Source organism: Poeciliopsis prolifica, unplaced genomic scaffold (assembly GCF_027474105.1).
Source record: "Poeciliopsis prolifica strain line A6 unplaced genomic scaffold, Auburn_PproV2 SCAFFOLD100, whole genome shotgun sequence".
In the NCBI taxonomy this organism is placed as follows: domain Eukaryota; kingdom Metazoa; phylum Chordata; class Actinopteri; order Cyprinodontiformes; family Poeciliidae; genus Poeciliopsis; species Poeciliopsis prolifica.
The window spans coordinates 7501-14613 of record NW_026562475.1 but is presented as its reverse complement, the minus strand read 5'-3'; positions in this window follow the sequence as shown (position 1 = coordinate 14613).

Below are 7113 nucleotides of genomic sequence, written 5' to 3'. Positions count from 1 at the left end.
GGACTTTAGGGTTTGGACTTTAGGGTTTGGACTTTAGGGTTTGGACTTTAGGGTTTGGACTTTAGGGTTTGGACTTTAGGGTTTGGACTTTAGGGTTTGGACTTTAGGGTTTGGACTTTAGGGTTTGGACTTTAGGGTTTGGACTTTAGGGTTTGGACTTTAGGGTTTGGACTTTAGGGTTTGGACTTTAGGGTTTGGACTTTAGGGTTTGGACTTTAGGGTTTGGACTTTAGGGTTTGGACTTTAGGGTTTGGACTTTAGGGTTTGGACTTTAGGGTTTGGACTTTAGGGTTTGGACTTTAGGGTTTGGACTTTAGGGTTTGGACTTTAGGGTTTGGACTTTAGGTTTGGACTTTAGGGTTTGGACTTTAGGGTTTGGACTTTAGGGTTTGGACTTTAGGGTTTGGACTTTAGGTTTGGACTTTAGGGTTTGGACTTTAGGGTTTGGACTTTAGGGTTTGGACTTTAGGGTTTGGACTTTAGGGTTTGGACTTTAGGGTTTGGACTTTAGGGTTTGGACTTTAGGGTTTGGACTTTAGGGTTTGGACTTTAGGGTTTGGACTTTAGGGTTTGGACTTTAGGGTTTGGACTTTAGGGTTTGGACTTTAGGGTTTGGACTTTAGGGTTTGGACTTTAGGGTTTGGACTTTAGGGTTTTAGGTTTGGACTTTAGGGTTTGGACTTTAGGGTTTGGACTTTAGGGTTTGGACTTTAGGGTTTGGACTTTAGGGTTTGGACTTTAGGGTTTGGACTTTAGGGTTTGGACTTTAGGTTTGGACTTTAGGGTTTGGACTTTAGGGTTTGGACTTTAGGGTTTGGACTTTAGGGTTTGGACTTTAGGGTTTGGACTTTAGGTTTGGACTTTAGGGTTTGGACTTTAGGGTTTGGACTTTAGGGTTTGGACTTTAGGGTTTGGACTTTAGGGTTTGGACTTTAGGGTTTGGACTTTAGGGTTTGGACTTTAGGGTTTGGACTTTAGGGTTTGGACTTTAGGGTTTGGACTTTAGGGTTTGGACTTTAGGGTTTGGACTTTAGGGTTTGGACTTTAGGGTTTGGACTTTAGGGTTTGGACTTTAGGGTTTGGACTTTAGGGTTTGGACTTTAGGGTTTGGACTTTAGGGTTTGGACTTTAGGGTTTGGACTTTAGGGTTTGGACTTTAGGGTTTGGACTTTAGGGTTTGGACTTTAGGGTTTGGACTTTAGGGTTTGGACTTTAGGGTTTGGACTTTAGGGTTTGGACTTTAGGGTTTGGACTTTAGGGTTTGGACTTTAGGGTTTGGACTTTAGGGTTTGGACTTTAGGGTTTGGACTTTAGGGTTGGACTTTAGGGTTTGGACTTTAGGGTTTGGACTTTAGGGTTTGGACTTTAGGGTTTGGACTTTAGGGTTTGGACTTTAGGGTTTGGACTTTAGGGTTTGGACTTTAGGGTTTGGACTTTAGGGTTTGGACTTTAGGGTTTGGACTTTAGGGTTTGGACTTTAGGGTTTGGACTTTAGGGTTTGGACTTTAGGGTTTGGACTTTAGGGTTTGGACTTTAGGGTTTGGACTTTAGGGTTTGGACTTTAGGGTTTGGACTTTAGGGTTTGGACTTTAGGTTTGGACTTTAGGGTTTGGACTTTAGGGTTTGGACTTTAGGGTTTGGACTTTAGGGTTTGGACTTTAGGGTTTGGACTTTAGGGTTTGGACTTTAGGGTTGGACTTTAGGTTTGGACTTTAGGGTTTGGACTTTAGGGTTTGGACTTTAGGGTTTGGACTTTAGGGTTTGGACTTTAGGGTTTGGACTTTAGGGTTTGGACTTTAGGGTTTGGACTTTAGGGTTTGGACTTTAGGGTTAGGGTTAGGGTTGGGTTAGGTTAGGGTTGGGTTAGGTTAGGGTTGGGTTAGGTTAGGGTTGGGTTAGGTTAGGGTTAGGGTTAGGGTTAGGGTTAGGGTTAGGGTTAGGGTTAGGGTTAGGGGTTAGGGTTAGGGTTAGGGTTAGGGTTAGGATATAGGATGATAGCCAAAAATCTCAAGTGCTCACGCTCAATAACTCAAAAAGTAAAAGTCCCAGGTGGACCAAACTTGGCACAGAGGATCCCCAGGAGGTCCCCCAGGTACCTGTGAATTTGGTGGAAGTGGCTGGTTCCTAAGACATAGCTGCCATAGACACCCATTCATTTCAAAAAGTGCTCACGCTCAATAACTCAAAACCATAAGTGCTCAGGGACCAAACTCGGTGTGTAGACTCCCCATGGGCCCCCCCAGGTTCCCTGTGAGTTTGGTGGCCCTAGCCCTCCCCTTCCTATAGCTGCCATAGACCCCCATTCATTTTTCATCTCCGGCTAGGAAGGTCGGATCGAGCCGGGACGGGTTCCCCGTGCTCAGGGCGAAGTGAGTGCGGGGAGAGGTCATGTACTTGGGTGGGAGCAAGTTGAAAAATGGGTGAAATTGCTCTAAGTGTTTACGTTGGGGGTTGTTGGGGGAACCTCACTAGAGTGCGTTTCGGGGTTCGCTGAGGCGTCTGGAGGTGGTCCTGGGTGGAGTGTTTTGGAGATATGGTGTGTTGTTGGGAGGGTGGTAGAGAGGCGTGAGAGGGGTTCCCGTGCTCAGGGCGAAGCCCTGAGCGCGGGGATGTGTCATATGCGTGGCTGGGGTGATGTGTGAAAATCGGTCAAAATTTGACCCCGAGACCATGGTAGGTAGGCCGAGCGTGGATTTTCAAAGTGTCATATCTCGGGCTAGGAAGGTCGTAGCGACCGGGACCACGTCCCCCGTGCTCAGGGCGAAGCCCTGAGTGCGGGGAGAGGTCATGTACTTGGGTGGGAGCAAGTTGAAAAATGGGTGAAATTGCTAAGTGTTTACGTTGGGGTTGTTGGGGGAACCTCACTAGAGTGCGTTAGGGTAGGGTTAGGGTTAGGGTTAGGGTTAGGGTTAGGGTTAGGGTTAGGGTTAGGGTTAGGGTTAGGGTTAGGGTTAGGGTTAGGGTTAGGGTTAGGGTTAGGTTAGGGTTAGGGTTAGGGTTAGGATATAGGATGATAGCCAAAAATCTCAAGTGCTCACGCTCAATAACTCAAAAAGTAAAAGTCCCAGGTGGACCAAACTTGGCACAGAGGATCCAGGAGGTCCCCCAGGTACCCTGTGAATTTGGTGGAAGTGGCTGGTTCCTAAGACATAGCTGCCATAGACACCCATTCATTTCAAAAAAGTGCTCACGCTCAATAACTCAAAAACCATAAGTGCTCAGGGACCAAACTCGGTGTGTAGACTCCCCATGGGCCCCCCAGGTTCCCTGTGAGTTTGGTGCCCTAGCCCCTCCCCTTCCTATAGCTGCCATAGACCCCATTCATTTTTCATCTCCGGCTAGGAAGGTCGGATCGAGCCGGGAGCGGGTTCCCCGTGCTCAGGGCGAAGCCCTGAGTGCGGGAGAGGTCATGTACTTGGGTGGGAGCAAGTTGAAAAATGGGTGAAATTGCTCTAAGTGTTTACGTTGGGGGTTGTTGGGAACCTCACTAGAGTGCGTTTCGGGGTTCGCTGAGGCGTCTGGAGGTGGTCCTGGGTGGAGTGTTTTGGAGATATGGTGTGTTGTTGGGGGTGGTAGAGAGGCGTGAGAGGGGTTCCCGTGCTCAGGGCGAAGCCCTGAGCGCGGGGATGTGTCATATGCGTGGCTGGGTGATGTGTGTGAAAATCGGTCAAAATTTGACCCCGAGACCACCATGGTAGGTAGGCCGAGCGTGGATTTTCAAAGTGTCATATCTCGGGCTAGGAAGGTCGTAGCGACCCGGGACCACGTCCCCCGTGCTCAGGGCGAAGCCCTGAGTGCGGGGAGAGGTCATGTACTTGGGTGGGAGCAAGTTGAAAAATGGTGAAATTGCTCTAAGTGTTTACGTTGGGGGTTGTTGGGGGAACCTCACTAGAGTGCGTTAGGGTAGGGTTAGGGTTAGGGTTAGGGTTAGGGTTAGGGTTAGGGTTAGGGTTAGGGTTAGGGTTAGGGTTAGGGTTAGGGTTAGGGTTAGGATATAGGATGATAGCCAAAATCTCAAGTGCTCACGCTCAATAACTCAAAAAGTAAAAGTCCCAGGTGGACCAAACTTGGCACAGAGGATCCCCAGGAGGTCCCCCAGGTACCCTGTGAATTTGGTGGAAGTGGCTGGTTCCTAAGACATAGCTGCCATAGACACCCATTCATTTCAAAAAAGTGCTCACGCTCAATAACTCAAAAACCATAAGTGCTCAGGGGACCAAACTCGGTGTGTAGACTCCCCATGGGCCCCCCCAGGTTCCCTGTGAGTTTGGTGGCCCTAGCCCCTCCCTTCCTATAGCTGCCATAGACCCCCCATTCATTTTCATCTCCGGCTAGGAAGGTCGGATCGAGCCGGGAGCGGGTTCCCCGTGCTCAGGGCGAAGCCCTGAGTGCGGGGAGGTCATGTACTTGGGTGGGAGCAAGTTGAAAATGGGTGAAATTGCTCTAAGTGTTTACGTTGGGGTTGTTGGGGAACCTCACTAGAGTGCGTTTCGGGGTTCGCTGAGGCGTCTGGAGGTGGTCCCTGGGTGGAGTGTTTTGGAGATATGGTGTGTTGTTGGGAGGGTGGTAGAGAGGCGTGAGAGGGGTTCCCGTGCTCAGGGCGAAGCCCTGAGCGCGGGATGTGTCATATGCGTGGCTGGGTGGTGTGTGAAAATCGGTCAAAATTTGACCCCGAGACCATGGTAGGTAGGCCGAGCGTGGATTTTCAAAGTGTCATATCTCGGGCTAGGAAGGTCGTAGCGACCCGGGACCACGTCCCCCGTGCTCAGGCGAAGCCCTGAGTGCGGGGAGAGGTCATGTACTTGGGTGGGAGCAAGTTGAAAAATGGGTGAAATTGCTCTAAGTGTTTACGTTGGGGGTTGTTGGGGGAACCTCACTAGAGTGCGTTAGGGTAGGGTTAGGGTTAGGGTTAGGGTTAGGGTTAGGGTTAGGGTTAGGGTTAGGGTTAGGGTTAGGGTTAGGGTTAGGGTTAGGGTTAGGGTTAGGGTTAGGATATAGGATGATAGCCAAAAATCTCAAGCTCTCACGCTCAATAACTCAAAAAGTAAAAGTCCCAGGTGGACCAAACTTGGCACAGAGGATCCCCAGGAGGTCCCCCAGGTACCCTGTGAATTTGGTGGAAGTGGCTGGTTCCTAAGACATAGCTGCCATAGACACCCATTCATTTCAAAAAAGTGCTCACGCTCAATAACTCAAAAACCATAAGTGCTCAGGGGACCAAACTCGGTGTGTAGACTCCCCATGGGCCCCCCCAGGTTCCCTGTGAGTTTGGTGGCCCTAGCCCCTCCCCTTCCTATAGCTGCCATAGACCCCCATTCATTTTTCATCTCCGGCTAGGAAGGTCGGATCGAGCCGGGAGCGGGTTCCCGTGCTCAGGGCGAAGCCCTGAGTGCGGGGAGAGGTCATGTACTTGGGTGGGAGCAAGTTGAAAAATGGGTGAAATTGCTCTAAGTGTTTACGTTGGGGGTTGTTGGGGGAACCTCACTAGAGTGCGTTTCGGGGTTCGCTGAGGCGTCTGGAGGGGGTCCTGGGTGGAGTGTTTTGGAGATATGGTGTTGTTGGGAGGGTGGTAGAGAGGCGTGAGAGGGGTTCCCGTGCTCAGGGCGAAGCCCTGAGCGCGGGGATGTGTCATATGCGTGGCTGGGGTGATGTGTGAAAATCGGTCAAAATTTGACCCCGAGACCATGGTAGGTAGGCCGAGCGTGGATTTTCAAAGTGTATCTCGGGCTAGGAAGGTCGTAGCGACCCGGGACCACGTCCCCCGTGCTCAGGGCGAAGCCCTGAGTGCGGGGAGAGGTCATGTACTTGGGTGGGAGCAAGTTGAAAAATGGGTGAAATTGCTCTAAGTGTTTACGTTGGGGGTTGTTGGGGGAACCTCACTAGAGTGCGTTAGGGTAGGGTTAGGGTTAGGGTTAGGGTTAGGGTTAGGGTTAGGGTTAGGGTTAGGGTTAGGGTTAGGTTAGGGTTAGGGTTAGGATATAGGATGATAGCCAAAAATCTCAAGTGCTCACGCTCAATAACTCAAAAAGTAAAAGTCCCAGGTGGACCAAACTTGGCACAGAGGATCCCCAGGAGGTCCCCCAGGTACCCTGTGAATTTGGTGGAAGTGGCTGGTTCCTAAGACATAGCTGCCATAGACACCCATTCATTTCAAAAAAGTGCTCACGCTCAATAACTCAAAAACCATAAGTGCTCAGGGGACAAACTCGGTGTGTAGACTCCCCATGGGCCCCCCCAGGTTCCCTGTGAGTTTGGTGGCCCTAGCCCCTCCCCTTCCTATAGCTGCCATAGACCCCCATTCATTTTTCATCTCCGGCTAGGAAGGTCGGATCGAGCCGGGAGCGGGTTCCCCGTGCTCAGGCGAAGCCCTGAGTGCGGGGAGAGGTCATGTACTTGGGTGGGAGCAAGTTGAAAAATGGGTGAAATTGCTCTAAGTGTTTACGTTGGGGTTGTTGGGGGAACCTCACTAGAGTGCGTTTCGGGGTTCGCTGAGGCGTCTGGAGGTGGTCCTGGGTGGAGTGTTTTGGAGATATGGTGTGTTGTTGGGAGGGTGGTAGAGAGGCGTGAGAGGGGTTCCCGTGCTCAGGGCGAAGCCTGAGCGCGGGGATGTGTCATATGCGTGGCTGGGTGATGTGTGAAAATCGGTCAAAATTTGACCCCGAGACCATGGTAGGTAGGCCGCGTGGATTTTCAAAGTGTCATATCTCGGGCTAGGAAGGTCGTAGCGACGGGACCACGTCCCCCGTGCTCAGGGCGAAGCCCTGAGTGCGGGGAGAGGTCATGTACTTGGGGGGGAGCAAGTTGAAAAATGGGTGAAATTGCTCTAAGTGTTTACGTTGGGGGTTGTTGGGGGAACCTCACTAGAGTGCGTTAGGGTTAGGGTTAGGTTAGGGTTAGGGTTAGGGTTAGGGTTAGGGTTAGGGTTAGGGTTAGGGTTAGGGTTAGGGTTAGGGTTAGGGTTAGGGTTAGGGTTAGGGTAAGGGTTAGGGTTAGGGTTAGGTTAGGGTAAGGGTTAGGGTTAGGGTTAGGTTAGGGTTAGGGTTAGGGTTAGGGTAGGGTTAGGGTTAGGGTTAGGGTTAGGGTTAGGGTTAGGGTAGGGGTTAGGGTTAGGGG